The following is an 18,292-nucleotide window of genomic DNA, read 5'->3' as shown; positions in this document are numbered from 1 at the left end:
AACATTTGTTAGAACACATTCAACCGGACAAAAAGCACTGAGTAATCATTCAATTAAGGCCTCTAAATTTCACACCATATAAAATCGAAAATGCCCTATTATTAAGAAATACTCCGGCCACTTCATAGTCACATACATAGTTAACAGAAAGTTCACGTGCCCAGTTAGGATCCACATTTACTACACATTAGAAGACAACAGCCATTCTGTAAGCCAAATACAAGCTACTTAATTAGAACGCTCATTGATAACTTAGTGCCATTTAAGCTGTACCAGAGTTTCTTTATTACCTTGGTGAACAATTACGTAATGTTTTTGTTTAACATGTTGGTATTCCGGTTGCTATGGGCTTATTTGTCGATTGTCATTATTTACTTCACTGTTGCTATTTTAGTATAAATATTGTCATTTCGTCATCTGGAGATAACGAGCCATGGACGCTATAAAATGGAGTGTCAAATGGAGAAATCGGCACATTTCCGACATATTCTTCTGTCTGACTTCAATAGAGGCGTGCTAATAATGGAGACAGCCAGAAACAATTTGATCGTGGATTGGGATAATGGCATTAGAAAGATAGCGGCGAGAAAAGGTTTTTTTCGTTTTAAGGAGGGTAGTTATGCCATTAGTGACTCTATATATTCGAAAAGACCTTCGAGGTTTGATGAAAATCTTTTAAACACATCAGTTCTCAACGATCCATCCATTGTATTCGATAACTGGTTCAAAATGGTTCAAATGGTTCTGAGCACTGTGGGACTTAACATCTGAGGTCACCAGTCCCCTAGAACTTAGAACTACTTAAACCTAAGTAACCTAAGGGCATCACACACATCCATGCCCGAGGCAGGATTTGAACCTGCGACCGTATCGGTTGTGCTGTTCCAGACTGAAGCGCCTAGAACCGCTAGGTCACACCGGCCGGCTATTCAAGAACTGGCAAATGTAATGAACTATCATCATTCCACCATCGTGAGATATTTACATGCAATGATTAGGGTTCAAAAATCGGGTGTACAGGTACTGCACACTCTAAGCCAAAATCACAAAAACCAGTGGGTGACTGGATGTGGAATTCTGATTGTTCGGTCATCAGTTGGCCTGTGAAGAGCACCGATCATTCCTGTCCTGTATCGTTACTGCTAATGAGAAATGAGGTCTTCTCACTAAGAGAATTAAAACCGTTCGTACTGTATGATTTTGCTGTGAGGGCTCAGGACAGCCGCTGACGACAGCACCTAACTTCGAGAACGGACGAACGTCGGTTGTTCCATAAACGCCACAAGCGAACAAGATAATAAATAGGGACACACCGCTACTGTAATCGGAACCACAAGTTTACGAAAGTTCAAGTAACGCCAGGTACATGACGTCGTTGTTTACAACCAACCATCACACACCAAACTCAAACCAAACTGTTCAAGACGTGACGACCTCTTAAAATAAAAGAATGTCCGTCAATGTGTGTTAAGCCCTAATCTTCTGTCCCTCTTGCTTATACTTACTCAAGCACTCCACTGGAAGATTAAAATTAGTGCAGCGTGGAAAGACGACGTCTATTTTGATCCGATGACGGCATTTGCACTTGCAATGGCTTCAGCGTCGTCCACCAACAGGTGGCGTAGTGGTATAACTACCGAAACGCCCCATGTTTCCAACCTTTAATAGAGAATGGTCACAAATAGCTAAGGCTCAGTATAGTGCAAACGTGTGAACCAAGTACGCAACGTGCTTCGTACAGGCAAATGACAAAGTTTTAAAGGGGTCTAATTTAGGCCTTCCTAACGGCGGGATGGTCTTTCGGAGAATTTCCACAAGTTGGATGTGCTGCGTCGGTTGTGCGACGATGCTGGTACCAGTGGTCACGTGAACTTTCTCACGCCAGTAGACGAGGTTCCGGACGCCCACGCACTACAGACACTTGCCAGGGTCGTCGTATTGTAAGGCAGATCGTAGATTTACGGCAGCACAGGTAAGAGGGCCTGTGAACCCAGACATGTCAACAGGAGTTGTTGGGAACCGGTTACACAGCGTTGCGACTACGAGCCAGTCTTGCACTCACTCCACGCCATGGACGTGCAAGGCTCGACTGTTGCTGTCAGAGGATCACTTGGAAGATGGAACAGCACGTCATGGTCTTCAGCAATGCAAGCAGATTCTGCCTGCGTGGTTATTGCCGCGTACGACATGGAGCTGGTGAGCGCTGTCCCATAGACTGCATTTATGCAAGACACACTGGTCGTACGACAAGCCTTATGGTCTGTGGTGCGATAAGCTACAACTTCAATTCACCTTTGGTGTTCCTGGATGGAACACTAAGCAGCGCTCGGTACTTTGCGGAATGATATAGACTCGTTATTTTGCCATTCTTTCAACAGGAACGCGATGAGCTGTTCCAATAGGATAGTGCTCGCTCACACACTGCCCGTAAAACTCAACGTGCCCTGCAAGACGTGCACGAACTTTCCTGTCCAGCTCGTTTCCAATCGAACACATATGATGGGACGAGAAATGGCTTGCGCTACTCGTCAGCTAACAGAATTTCGTGAACAGGTCTAGTAGGCGTGGCGTAAAGTATCCTAGGATCGCATTCGCCATCTGTACTATCGACTGAATGCCAGAGTCAGCGTCTCCATTGCCTCCCGTGAAGGTTACACGACGTATTAAAAGGCGAGTTTCACCATCTGTACTTACCTAGTAGCTCAGGACTGCCGGCCGGTGTGACCGTGCGGTTCTAGGCGCTTCAATATGGAACCGCGTGACCGCTACAGTCGCAGGTGCGAATCCTGCCTCGGGCATGGATGTGTTTGATGTCCTTAGGTTAGTTAGGTTTAAGTAGTTCTAAGTTCTAGGGCTCTGATGACAACAGATGTTACGTCCCATAGTGCTCAGAGCCAATTGAACCATTTTTGAGCACAGGACTGCTTGTGGTACTGAACTCTAAATGTAATCATTTAACATACTCCATTTGCGCCATTGCAGCAACAAATATTGTGTTAGTTGAAAACCTCGTAAAGGGTTTATAATATAATCGCATTCGATATTATATCAATCTGAGCCATCTTGTGTTTGTGTTATCAAAATCAAATGGCTCTGACCACTATGGGACTTAACCTTCATGCGCTCCAGCCATCCTGATTTAGGTTTTCCGTGATTTCCCTAAATCGTTTCAGCGAAATGCCGGGATGGTTCCTTTGAAAGGGCACGGCCGATTTCCTTCCCCATCCTTCCCTAACCCGAGCTTGTGCTCTGTCTCTAATGACTTCGTTGTCGACGGAACGTTAAACAACACTAACCTTCATGCTCTCGCGCCGACCGCCCGATAGTTTTCATCAATCTCTTGAGGTTTTCCGTGTTTGAAGGTCATATTTCCATAAAATATCGACACAGAATATCTCCCTCAATATTGAAAACACATTTTTAATCAAAATTATTTATTGAACAATAAAATATACAATGGAATAGAAAAAAGGAGCCAAAAACCCAAATGAAATATAAGAAAATTTTTTTAACTGTAATGTTTTGGGACTAAATAATGTAATACTTAAGACTAGAATTATTCACTGTCTTAACTCGTCACAAGAAAAGCTAAGTTTGTTTTCAAAAAAGAAATTTTGATTGAAAACATCACAAACATTTCTGTCAGATGAAAAATGCTGATCAGTCTGTATCCATTTAATTTTCGCTTTGAGGCTGATATCAATTATTGCACGTAACTGACATGGTTGAATGTCGTAGACAGACGTTTCTTCCACATTCACCCCATTCTCGCTTTGTTTTTATATTCTTTTTTGAGACACACAAATAACATATTCCTCTCCTTGTAGGGGTTGATACGTCACTCTCTTTGTAATTTTCCAAAAATACTAACAAATCTTAATGGTAAATGCTTCAATGTAGCTGTTTCTTTCAGGTTTTCGCTAATCAGTTCCAAAGATGACACATGTAAGAATTGTCTTCTCGTTTTTTCTTTCATATTACCAGTGTTGAATTGAAAAATGCGTAACGAATTTATTCCTGCCGAGTCAAGTAAGCGGAAAAATATACATGCAGGCCACCTTTGTGTTCTTCTTGCTGTTGAAATTCTGGAGCACATGCACATTCATTAGAGAATTGGAAGAGTCTATAAAATTGAGGAATTATAGGGGAATTACAAAAAGAAATACTTACATTCCGAAGTAGACGAGTAGAACAAAGTCTCGTAAGCGCTCGCAAGGCGGTAAGTGACCGTTTTTGTAAATGTCGTAAGTGCTTGCAAGGCGGTAAACTGATCGTGTTTGTAAGTGCCGTAAGCGCTATCAAGGCGGTAAACTGACCGCCGAACGTGTTCGGACCTATTTCAACTTGTCCTGAGAGGCAGAGAGGTGCGACTTGGACGAACTTTGAGCAGCACCTGTCGGAGTAAGTATGGCGCGAAATTGCAAAAAGGCGGTCACTTTACCGCCCGCGCGAGGACGTGAAGGTTAAAATCTGACGTCATCAGTCCCCTAGAACTTAGAACTACTTAAACCTAACCAACCTAAGGACATCACACACATCCATGCCCGAGGCAGGATTAGAACCTGCGACCGTAGTGGTAGCGCGGTTCCGGACTGAAGCGCCTAGAACCGCTCGGCCACCACGGCCGGCGTTTGTGTTAACGATAGACCTAATAGCTACTACCTTTTCATTTCGTTATTTCACTGTACTCGTAATCTTTAACTTCATTCTACTGCCCCAAATCAAATGTTTCCTCTTTTTTCTTTTCTGGATCCTCTGTAGTCTCCATTACACCTAAATATTAAAAGAGGTGTTTTCAGATTTCCGCCATATCGACGTCGGATGCAGACCTGTGCTGCCGCTCTCTGCAAACGAAACGCTCAACACCACGTTCCCTTCCTCACACGTGTCGTGCTCTCGTCTGGATTGGTCCCGTGCAGGTTATCAGTAGAGTCCGGTGGCGTGCTGCCGTTGCCTTTGGATGAGTATTCTACTTGTCATCTTCTGGCAGGGAACTTGTCTAAATGTTGCGACAACACGACTCTTGGCCCGATGTGACTTCGTCAGTGACATTCGTTGACAAATCTCATAAAAGACATTTAACCATTAATACCGAACTATCCAACCTGAATGTTTTGCTACTGTTTAATTACAAGAGGATGAGGTGTACTTGGGAAAGGCCGCAGGTATAGGAATATTCCAGTCAGATTACGTCGTGGTCAAACATGTATACCGAAATCAGATACTAGATAGTAAGGCATACTCAGGGGAGATATAGACTCAGATCATAATTTAGTAATGATGAACAGTGGACTGAGTTAAAGAGACTAGTCAGCAAATATCAATGCTCAAAGAAGAGGGGTACTGAAGTACTAAGGCTTGAATAGTAACGCTTGAAGTTCTCTGGGGCTATAGATATTGCGATAATAAATAGCTCAGTATGCAGTTCAGTTGAAGCGGAACGGGCATCCCTAAATTGGCAATCACATAATATGGAAGAGAAAACATAGGTGCAGAGACGTTCATTGCGAAGAAACCACGGACACCAGAAGAAATATTTACGTTGATTGACGAGAGAAGGGAGTACGAAAATGTCACTTACGAATGAAAGTAATAGGAACTGCAGGGATGCTACGGGGAATTGGCTGCATGAAAAATGTGAAGAAATAGAAAAAGAAATGATTGTCAAAAAGACTGACGTAGCATAGAGAGATGTCAAAACGACTTTCGGTGAAATTAAACGCAAGGGTTGTGACGCTAAGAGTGCAACGGGAATCTCACTTTTAAATGCATGGGAGAGAGTAAACAGGTGCAAAGAGTACAAAATGGTTCAAATGGCTCTGAGCACTATGGGACTTACCATCTGAGGTCAACAGTCGCCTAGCCTTAGATTCATGCCCGAATCTGCGACCGTAGCAACAGCGCGATTCCGGACTGAAGCGCCTAGAACCGCTCGGTCACAAACAAAGATTACACTAAAAGCCTGTAAGATGAGGACGACTTATCTGATGACTTGACAGAAGAAACAGGAGGCGAGAGGAAAGAGGTAGGGAATCCTTTATTATGAACATAATTTGAAAGGTATTTGGATCAGTTAATATCAAATAAGGTAGAAGGTATAAATAACATTCCATAGGAATTTCTAAAATAATTGGCAGAATCGTCAACAAAACAGCTATAGTTGTTGCTGTTAGGACGTATGAGACTGGTGACGCACTACCAGACTTTTGAAAGAAATATGGTCCACACAATTCCGAAGTTAAGAATGGCTACTAAGTGCGACAACTATCGCTCAATGTACTTTTCTGACAGGATTAATGTAGAGAAGAATGGAAAAGAAAACTGAGGATCTGTTAGATGACTATCCGTTTTAATTTAGGAAAGGTCAATTCACCAGAGAGGTAGTTGTGACGTTGAGGTTGATAACGGAAGCAAAACTGAAGAAAATACGGACACATTCCTGTGTACAAGTACCAAGAGGTAAGAATGGAAGACCAAGAACGAAGTGCACGGATAAAAAGTGTGTAAGGCAGGGACGCGGAGTTTCACTCTATTGTTCAATCTATAGAAGCAATGAAGGAAACAGAGCTTCAAGAGCGGGATTAAAATTCAAGGTGAAAGTATGTGAATGACAAGATTCACTGGTGACATTGGTATCTTCAGTGAAAACAAAGAACAATTACAGGATCTGCTGAATGTAATGAACAATCAACTGGGTACAGCGTTTGAGAGTAAATCGAAGAAAGACGAAAGTGTTGAGAATTAGCAGAAATGAGAACAGCGAGAAACTTAACATGGAAATCCATTATTACGAAGTGGACGAAATGAAAGAATTCTGCTACCTAAGCAGTTCAATCAACCGTGACGAACGGAGCAAGGTGAACATGAAAAACATAATAGCACTATCAAAAAGGGCATTCCTGCCCAAGAGAAGTGCACTTGTAACAAAAGCAGGCCGTAATTTGAGGAAAAAATCTCTGAAGCTCGGCATTTTATAGCAGTGAGAAATGGACGAAGAGGAAACCAGAACACAAGAAAATCGAAGCCTTTGAGATGTGGTGCTACAGAAGATTGTTGAAAAGTAGGTAGAATAATAACGTAGGAATGAGGAGGTTCACCGTAGAATCGGCGAGACGCAGCAAATGGAAAGCGCTGCCAAGTGCCAAGAAGAAGAACAGGGAATAAGGTGTAACTGCCATGGTACTAGAAGCAGTAGCAAAGCTGTAGACGAAGACAGAGACTGGAAAACATCCAGCAAATAATTCAGATTAAAAGTTAGGCACAGAAGAGAGATTCGTGGAGGGTCGTCTCAAACCAGTCAGAAGAATGAGGACCCAAACGAAATGAAAAAAGAAAGATTGTATGCGATGCTACAATATCGACTGGTTTGTCTCTGACCACCCAAAATCTTGCTGTCATGTTTTGTGACATGTAAGTCCACCTGACGAACTCTTCAAAAATTCGGAGTAAATCGACCTCCTCAGGATGTTGCGGCCTACTGCGAGGCTTTGGCAAACCTAAGCAAGGAATTCTTTCAAATTTTTGTTGTGTGAAGATTGCAGCATGAACATACAGTGTTAGGTCAGCTCTCACTTTGACATAACCGACGGGAATCGCAATGGCTGAACATATAGAAATTTAATATTTGTTCACGTTCACGATGTTCAGAATCTCTGAGACCCATTTGTGAATTTTCTGCACCATTCATCCAGAACAATAGTACCTGACCACTGGAGAGTAGTGGATATAAACATATACAAATATCTTGTGGTATACTTGTTAAACATTGGCATTAAAACATAATCGGTCGGTTTATGTGTGTGTGTGCTCATTTTGTTTATTTGGAAACAAATTTGGCAACTCAGACTGTAAATAATTTTTTGCCAATATACTTACTGAAGTGTTATCGTCATGTCAGTGGAATTTTGTGTATTAAATTACAAAGCAATTCGTGAAAATGCAGTACTGGCTGTATTGGTATAGCCAGATACCAATAAAATAATGTCAAGATTACATTTCACTTCTCATTATCATTTACAGCTGTTGATCACCCTTTCGATTTACTTAATACTTATAAGGGTGTAGGTAAGGGTATAGGCCATACCCACTAGATCATGCATTGTTGTCCGTTTTAGGAGTATACATTTCATCGTGACAAGACTCAGCTTATCCTGAGGTGCAATGGAAAGTCTCCTATACCACCTCCCTACGAGTTGTGTAATTTTTGACTTAATTGGTCCCATGATATAAAAATTCACATTACTGAAGCAAAGAAAGTGAACAAGCTCGACATTTGTGTCAACAAGTGTGAAAAACTTCAAGCATTTCATTTACTCTCTGCGTCAGTCAATAGGTCCTGGTGTGTTATACAATGGACGCCAATTATGTTTCCAACAATACTGCTCACCCAGTAACCAAAGGTTGTGAAAGTTGTCGAGCACTTACAAATAATATAATATTAACATTCAGAAGTGGACCATTGTATTATTGATGGTTGTAGAAAGAAAAATAATAACTTTATGAGGAAATGAATCAAAAAGAAAATTAAAACATAGAAATACTGCATTTACATACAATTGAAGTAAAGTTGTGTCTTTGATAGACAGATTACAATCATTGTGTCTGTTTTACATACAAGAAGGCGATGAGCGAATTACAAATGACAGTTTGGAGTTGAAAATAATTTGCTGCAGCATTAAAGAAGGAGGTCCACATTGCTAAAATGGCGTTGTTTCGTCTAAACTGCAATTGGTCACCTTCGCGAAGGAATGCTGAAAAGAAAACGCAGAACATTCAGATGAGAGTAAAAGCTGTAGTTAATATAGATTAAATAAAAACCGCTTAGTGTTCACTACACTAGAATGTGCTAGCAATTTCCATGCACCTCAATAATCACTACCCCTATTTTCCTACAGAAGTAAAGGTTCAAATGGCTCTAAGCACCATGGGACTTAACATCTGATGTCATCAGTCCCCTAGAAATTAGAACTACTTAAACCTAACTAACCTAACGACATCAACACATCCATGTCCAAGGCAGGATTGGAACCTGCGACCTCAGCGGTCGCGAGGTTCCAGACTGAAGCGCCTAGAGCCGCTTGGTCACACCGGCTGGCAAAAGTAAAGGAGAAATATCTTAAGCTGAAAAAATCGGAAGCCTCTTTCATCAATGGTGACACCCACAACAATGTTTATTGAGTCTAGAGCTTATTAGTATTATCTTCGATGGAGTCTTAGCCGGAAAACTTTCTGTCAGTTCCGCATAGTTTCAGAGTTGATGTGTTATCATTCTTAATGTATATATTTAATATTTGAAAAATGTTGGGCTGGACTGGAAAATATAATTGTAAAGAACGAATAACTAAGATCTTTGATATATTTGCCTTTCCTCTGTTGGTGCTAGCTCCGCAGTGATTTTGAGATTAATAACACTGAATAAAAGTAATTTATGTTTCGTCGTTTGCATTGTGTCTCATTATGACAAGGAGAACCTCCATTGGCCTTAAATATACACACAAGTACACAAGAGATTATGAAAATGAAAAATACTGCATAGAAGTCTAAATTAGTTCATATTTTAGGTAACCATAAGTGTATTGAGGTGAAAAGGACTAAAACGAAATTAGACAAAATTTAAATTGCCTACTTATACCGTCTTCTCTCTCTCTCTCTCTCTCTCTCTCTCTATCTCTCTTTCTCTCTCTCTCTCCCTGTCTCGCACACAAACACACACACACACACACACACACACACACACGCACACACACACACACACACATAGACTCTCACACAAACATCTGGTACAGTTACTTGGTATGTAACAAAAATTTTCTCGTTACAATACAGCCTCAGAACAAGCTGCACTGTAACTAGCCTAGGGCTTTCCTACTGATGTTTCCCGAAAACAACAGTTGATCATCATGTTTGAGAGGCGGTCGGCATGTGAATATATTTACTAATGTTTTGGCAGAAATGAGGGAGGTATATTCAGAGAGAAAAACTGACAACTGCATCGAAAGGCCGGCCGTTGGGGCCGCAAGGTTCTAGGTGCTAAGTCCGGAACCGCGCTGCTGCTACTGTCTAATCCTGCCTCGGGCATGGATGTGTGTGATGTCCTTAGGTTGGTTAGGTTTAAGTAGTTCTAAGTTCTAGGGGACAGATGACCTCAGATGTTAAGTCCCATAGTGCTCAGAGCCATTTGAACCATTTGCATCGAAAGCTCAATGTGTCCTGAGTTTACACGTACACTAGGAGCTGTGTGTAGCTCACAACCATAGTTCATGTGACGCCTAATGCGTGATTATCTTTGTCCAGTGACGCCACTGCCAATTACAAGTTATAGAATCACTATTCTCTTACAACCAATTCAGAATTTATATTTCGCTTCGTTTAACTAGTCTCTAAAGCCTCTCACAGATAGGTATGAAACATAAGCAGTCTCATATACCGACTGCGGCATCTCAGTCTGGAAGCTGCGCTGACGTAAATGTTGGCCGTGGCAGCCTTTATCGCAGCACTAAAACACTAACTTATTTAGATCTGAAATTCACAAAGCGAAACGTCGAACACAGTGGATCCATACCTGGTTAATATGAGCCAGGGTAACACACTTTCGTGGTGCAGGACCCACTCCTACCATCGAAACTGCAGCGACAGATGTTACACTTGTCCTTGAAGGTCGTTCCTGGAGCACAGTTTACCACTGCAATACAATGTAAAAGGAGACACAGATAATTGCCTGTGAGAGCAATAAAGCAGATTTTCCTCATTATGAAAAGATTTATCAGTTATCTTCTTTACTAAAGAACTAAAAATAGATACACATTTGAATGAAATAGGTTATTATTTACGTGTACGTCTATTTTAAAGTAGAAAATGGTTGTAGGAACATTTTTGTAGGAGTTGCATCATGTATATCAACTATAACAAGTCATAAATAGGACACCAGAAAAACAAAATATAGAAAACGAGTAGAACATCAGAAGAGGCCGCAAGAACAATTGTTCAGAATGGAGAAAACAGAAGCTGAAAATGGAAAGAGGAAACAGAAGCTCAGACGGCACATGAAGAACAGAGTCTCTGTGTGGACAGAAGGAATAGAACTTCACGATGGTCAGAAGGCACAGAAGCTCGGAATGGACAGAAATTGCAGAACATAAGAATGGAGAAAAAGGACTACAGCTGAGAATGCACAGAAAGCTCAGAAGCTGACAATGAACAGGAAGTACAGAGGCTGCGAATGGACAGAAAAAACAGAAGCTCAGAATGTAGAGAAAGAAAAGAACACCAGAATGGACAATATGGACAGAAACAGAGAATGGACTGGAGGAGCAGAAGATGACAGTTGACAGAAAGGACAGAAGATTAGAATCGACAGAAATAGCGTGATTCCTGACTGGAGAGAAATAACCGGAGCTTGGATTGGGCCAAAAGAGCACAAGCTGCAGAAGGACAAAGAACAGAAGCACCAAAAGGCCAGAAAAAGGAGAAGCTCAGAATGGACAAAGAAACCTCGGAATGGACACAAAGAACAGAAGCACGGTATGGACAGAAGAAACCTCAGAATGGATAAAGATGGGGAGTTAGAATCGGCACTGATATTTTAAAAGGAAACCATCCAAGATTTCGCCTTAAGATGACGCTGATAACACACCAAAAACTTAAACTTGCCTGGCCAGACTTGGCTTTAGAAATAATTGTTCAACAATGCAAGTCTATAACACAAAAAGAAATATCGCTAAATTCTGTACAATGAATAAACATCATATTCCTCCATCCTCATTGTTGGAATGGTGTAACATCCCAAAGCTAGCAGATCAGAAGAACCACCTCGGATGACTTAGCTGGTAGGACACGCGAAATACAGGCGTGTTTGATTCAATCAAATAGACCTCATTCTACTTTAACAATTAAGCCTTCCGCACATGGTCTCATTCGAAGGGAACGGAACCGATGGTCAATCTAAATTGGTGACTGCCACCCAAGTGGCTGGCAGTGCTGTTACATATTCAGTGCTTTCCTGGAGTGACAAACAGGAGCTGCCATATGCGAGCGTGCGGTACTGTTTATTGCAACTGAGCATCTGTTGCAACATTCTGCTTGTAGAGAACAATGTCAGGAATACGTAGTGCACTGTTATTATTACACACAAATGAGAAAAAGAAGAAAATTCTGGGTTCATCCATACATCCATTGAAACAGACGCTGAACGCTGTTTATGTCAGCCAAGCACATGCAACAAGCAGATTCGAAATTCCTTGCTTTTCAGAGGATCACTAGTTTTCCCAGCTGGCTTAACCCACGTAAGTTAATAGACACATCTACTAAACACATCGCTTCCTCCTCTCTCTTTGTCCATCTCTTCCTGTCTCTGCCTGTTCATTCCTTCTCCCTACTCTCTTTGCCTCTTCATCTTCTCTGCCCCCTATATTTGCCAATTTCCTTTATCCCCTCTCTTGGACCATAACTTCCTTCTCCTCCCTCTGAGCATATCCTCCTCAGCACTCCTCTAACCATCTCTACCTCGTCCTCTTACTTTCCCACTTGCCTGCTACCCTCTACATGTTCCACCTGCCTCATACATCTTCCTATCCTTCCCTCTCTCTAACCATTTCCTTCTCTCTATCACTCTGTCAATCCCCTCATCTATCCATATCAGCATGATCTCAGCCTTGCTCATTAGCATGCATAGTACCTGAAGTACATCTCATTAGAACAGTCAAATACCACTGCAATGCAGAGCAGGATCATATCAGATGCTAGAAAATCATTTACTTATCTCTAACATACAGGCTAGTTTTCAAAGCAAGTCGATAAAGCAGACACAACCCCAGCAAGTAATAGTATCCAAATGCTGAATCTTGCTCGAAGAGAATATTAAGAAAAAATTCCAGGATATAAACCATGATTTCACTTTTGTCACTCGCCAAACCAAAAATAAATCTATATCCAAAAATGTAACTTTTGATGTAATTCAAAATACACTCCTGGAAATGGAAAAAAGAACACATTGACATCGGTGTGTCAGACCCACCATACTTGCTCCGGACACTGCAAGAGGGCTGTACAAGCAATGATCACACGCACGGCACAGCGGACACACCAGGAACCGCGGTGTTGGCCGTCGAATGGCGCTAGCTGCGCAACATTTGTGCACCGCCGCCGTCAGTGTCAGCCAGTTTGCCGTGGCATACGGAGCTCCATCGCAGTCTTTAACACTGGTAGCATGCCGCGACAGCGTGGACGTGAACCATATGTGCAGTTGACGGACTTTGAGCGAGGGCGTATAATGGGCATGCGGGAGGCCGGGTGGACGTACCGCCGAAATGCTCAACACGTGGGGCGTGAGGTCTCCACAGTACATCGATGTTGTCGCCAGCGGTCGGCGGAAGGTGCACGTGCCCATCGACCTGGGACCGGACCGCAACGACGCACGGATGCACGCCAAGACCGTAGGATCCTACGCAGTGCCGTAGGGGACCGCACCGCCACTTCCCAGCAAATTAGGGACACTGTTGCTCCTGGGGTATCGGCGAGGACCATTCGCAACCGTCTCCATGAAGCTGGGCTACGGTCCCGCACACCGTTAGGCCGTCTTCCACTCATGCCCCAACATCGTGCAGCCCGCCTCCAGTGGTGTCGCGACAGGCGTGAATGGAGGGACTAATCGAGACGTGTCGTCTTCAGCGATGAGAGTCGCTTCTGCCTTGGTGCCAATGATGGTCGTATGTGTGTTTGGCGCCGTGCAGGTGAGCGCCACAATCAGGACTGCATACGACCGAGGCACACAGGGCCAACACCCGGCATCATGGCGTGGGGAGCGATCTCCTACACTGGCCGTACACCTCTGGTGATCGTCGAGGGGACACTGAATAGTGCACGGTACATCCAAACCATCATCGAACCCATCGTTCTACCATTCCTAGACCGGCAAGGGAACTTGCTGTTCCAACAGGACAATGCACGTCCACATGTATCCCGTGCCACCCAACGTGCTCTAGAAGGTATAAGTCAACTACCCTGGCCAGCAAGATCACCGGATCTGTCCCCCATTGAGCATGTTTGGGACTGGATGAAGCGTCGTCTCACGCGGTCTGCACATCCAGCACGAACGCTAGTCCAACTGAGGCGCCAGGTGGCAATGGCATGGCAAGCTGTTCCACAGGACTACATCCAGCATCTCTACGATCGTCTCCATGGGAGAATAGCAACCTACATTGCTGCGAAAGGTGGATATACACTGTACTGGTGCCGACATTGTGCATGCTCTGTTGCCTGTGTCTATGTGCCTGTGGTTCTGTCAGTGTGATCATGTGATGTATCTGACCCCAGGAATGTGTCAAAAAAGTTTCCCCTTCCTGGGACAATGAATTCACGGTGTTCTTATTTCAATTTCCAGGAGTGTAAATTGATATATTAAAGTTGAATAGACAAAAATTAAATTATAAAATTTTGAGAGCCCCAATTTAGGTCCTTTAAACAGGAATGAATAAAATCTAAAATTCATTCAAATTCAGTAACATGAATTAAACAATCTTTAATTTGTTTTTTGACTGTGTTAAATGAAATTTAATCCAGTAATTTTCTCTAATTCTTCATTGTATTTAAAAAGATTTTAGTACAATGATCTGGAAGAGTAATTTTAAATTTATCATGTAAAAGTAATAAACCTTTTTCATCACATTTAGTTGTCAAATTTTCATCTTTTGAAATATTGTGAGATTTATGTTTTTTCAGCTCTGATACTTTAGTGAACACTTCTGCACAGCCATTACTATAAACTGTTAGTTTCACATACTAGATTTTTAATGATATAAATTCTGTTCATTATGTTTTAGTTTTATTTGTAAAGAAAAGGATTTAAATTTTCATAAATTAAATCATTTAATGGGAAAATTCGTTTCCCTTAGATGACTTATTTTTTAAGACCTAAATTTTTAAGATTTTATCCTCTCAATTTTTTCAATAATATTTCTACAGCGAATTTGGTAGAATTTTAATAATTTGCCATATCCAGTTCAATTTTTGTTTTTCCATGTTGTTCAGCAAATTCAATTTTTGTAATTCAAAGAAAGATATAGGAGTTTTTGGGTCTTTCTTGTTCTAGTTCAAATGAATATACTGGCTCATATTTAACAACAAGAACACGAATTTCTATAATTTTTACAACAATTTTATCTTCTTTTGATAGTGTACAATGATCATGATCAGTATTCCAATGAAGAATAGAATTATTTTGTCTTTCACTGTAATTTATAAAAAATCTACCAGATAATTCTAATGGATAAATTATTTCATTTTGCTTGATTTTAATTTTCGCCTTTGTTGAAATAATGAACTTGAATATTGAAATCAATTGATAGGGACGAAGTTAATCGAATAAGAGTTGATGAAGAAATAAAAGGATGTTCTATTCTTGATTAAAAATAATTTCCCGTTTTATGGTCTAATAGCTGATTTACCAACCAATTCTGAGAAACCTGTTCCATCTGTGTGAGTAACATCAAATAGCATAAAGAGTTGTGAGCAATAAGGATGAATCGAGCTATCACCAACATTTATACCACTTTCTGTTTTTTGTTAGGAAGATTTAAATTGTTTTTTGTTTTCTCAGCAATGGGAAATGAGTAAAATTGATAACTCTCGATAGTGATAATGATTTATTAAAGGAAAACATATTAACTTATTTCTAAAGCAACTGTTACATATGCACATTAAAGTCAATGAAATTATTATTTTCAACTGGTATATATATTTATAAATTCTGATAGTATCAATAATTGGAATATTTACAATTTGATTTAGTTCATCCATTACTTGTCCTCAAAATTTAACATTTGGTTTGAATGAAGACATAATATTAGTTTCTCTATGAAAAAGACCATTATGTTTAACAAACAGACAGATAGATTAAAGTTTAATTTATTAATTCAAATGAAATAATTTTAGGAACATTGTTAGTGTCAGTTTTTTCATTAACTTCAATAATTTGATTACTAAATTGTAAAACTTGACCAATACTATCTTCTTTATCAATGAATAGTTTAGTATCACTCTGATGTTGAGTCCCATAGTGCTGAGAGCTACTTGAACCATTTTCAATAAAAACTGTATTTAAAACTTTATTTTCTTTAACCTATACATTAGATTTCACGATTGAAATTTTCTAAATTTTTCAAACTTTGCTGACCAATACGAATATCAATTGTTTCTTAGTAAGTATATAGTTTATTATTTTTTTGATAAATTGCATAGTTCTCCAGCACAGCAAAGTAATTATTTTTCATTGTGATACTGAGACTGAAAGAAGTTGGATATAAATTGACTAGTGAAACACTTTTATAATTTACCTTTCACTGTGGTGAATTAATCTAGTCTTCCATATTAACAACAGCTGCGAAAATAAATGACATATTGAGAACCAAAAATAAGAATTATACAAAAGAAAACATTTGCCACATTGTGTTCTATATGCAACCATAGAACCAAGTGGTTGTGCAAAAAAAAAGTTAATGATTCATAATTGTATTCTAGCTCTAGGATGGTTAAATTGGAAGAAAATTAATTATTGGCATGATTGTTCTAAATGTTTGGATCAACCAAAATGCCAAAAATTTATAAAAAGTTATGATATTATTGAGGAAGAAAATAATGAAACTATTGTTAGTTTTATTGATAATAATGATGTAATTACTATGATAGACGAATGTGCAAATAATTCAACTGTAATTTTTGATATTTCATTCTTCAAAATCTAAATGTATATGTATATGCATATGCTGGCAACATAGCCATAGGTTCAACAGATATACAGAAGCTGCAGAAAATCATTGAGAAAATAGACAAATGGGGCAGTGAACACAAACTACACATTAACATAACAGAGACATAAATGGTGATTTTCAGAAAAGGAGCCAAAACACCCAAGAATGCGAAAATCAACATCAGAGGACAAAAAATACAACTCAATTCAGACTTTATATACCTTAGTGTTACATTGCAACCAACAGCCAAATGCTTCACAAAACATTCAACAGAACATGCGGTTCAAGCAATAATAGCAATACAGGACATCAAAAACATCTGCCTACTCAGTCTAGAAACGACCATGAAATTATTCAGTGCAAAAATCTTGCTAATCCTGGCCTATGGGATGGAGGTTATATGGGAGTACCTGACAGAAAAAAATATAGAAACATTAGGAAAGGTGAAATCGACTTATCTAAAAAGAGCACTAGGTCTCTCATAGACTGCAAGATCTATACTAGTGTACCTGCTAGCGAGAGAAATTTCTAACTGAAGACATCAAACTTTGAAATATGATGCCACACACCAGGGCCTCCAGAAAACAGCTGAAGATCATGGAGGAGAAATGAGATAAAGTATAGCAAGAATTCTATGGCACAGAAGCAATGATGAACCGCTCATGGACAGCAGCAAACTTTGAGCTGTGACATGTTGTAACTAGACTTTCTATTCACAGGTTTCATTATCTAACTTGGAATAAAAAAAAAAACTTATTGCAACCCAACCACAATGTGTGTATGTGAACTGTGTAATTAAGAATGTGAACGATATCACATAGAAACGTGCAGTAAAAGAGTGAAATCGACAAATGAATATGCAAAAATGTTAAATGTAAATCTAAAATGTTAAACAAAGTAATTGTATATGGCTATTTGGCTGCAATTTTATTACATAAAAATTCTTCACAATCAAGATACAGTCAGATAATATTTTAGTAGCGGTAGACCTACAGGAATACATTGCTTTATTTCAGTCAAACATACTAAAAGAACAAAAACAGTTAGTAAGAGATAATTTAATTTTTAAAATATTTTCAGATAACATTAAAAAAAATGAAAACCACAATTACCATGGCTTTTCTGGTGGGGATTTAAAGTTTCACATATTTAATGAAATATGTAGTTCATGTTGGAATAAGGATAAATTTGGGTTTATTGCGATAGATATGACAAGAGAAATTTTTGAAATATTGAGCATAAAATTTTAATGTAAGTTATGAACTTTAATGTTGAGCATAAACATTGTACATAAATGTTAAATATAAACATTGAACATAAATGTGGGATGTAAGTTTTGAACATATATGTTCAATAAAAAAGTTATACATAAGCACTGAACATAAATGCTAAACATATAAAATTTTCTCCTTAATAAATGGTCTAAAATATGATACAGTGGTTGTTTACAAAGACAGATGAAATAGAGGAGTAAAGGAACAATTAAGAGGAGAGTTTACAAAATGGGATAAACAACCAAAACCAGAATCTAAATGAACCATTAAAAGAAG

At 39.7% G+C, this 18,292-nt stretch overlaps 1 long non-coding RNA gene across 1 annotated transcript in view; it reads right to left on the bottom strand.

Moving 5' to 3' along the window:
• Positions 1–8,529: 8,529 nt before the first annotated feature.
• The window catches only part of LOC126284005 (uncharacterized), a 34,333-nt gene continuing 24,570 nt past the window's right edge, over positions 8,530–18,292 (bottom strand). Inside the window, exons 3-4 of the long non-coding RNA XR_007551424.1 lie at positions 10,562–10,681; positions 8,530–8,750 (exon numbers count right to left, since the gene is read on the bottom strand). This is a non-coding gene — a long non-coding RNA (uncharacterized LOC126284005). The remainder of the gene's footprint in view (positions 8,751–10,561; positions 10,682–18,292) is intronic.

The sequence above is a fragment of the Schistocerca gregaria genome, chromosome 8, assembly GCF_023897955.1.
Source record: "Schistocerca gregaria isolate iqSchGreg1 chromosome 8, iqSchGreg1.2, whole genome shotgun sequence".
Lineage (NCBI taxonomy): Eukaryota > Metazoa > Arthropoda > Insecta > Orthoptera > Acrididae > Schistocerca > Schistocerca gregaria.
The sequence above is the reverse complement of the archived record's forward strand: the minus strand, read 5'-3'. Positions and strand labels throughout refer to the sequence as shown.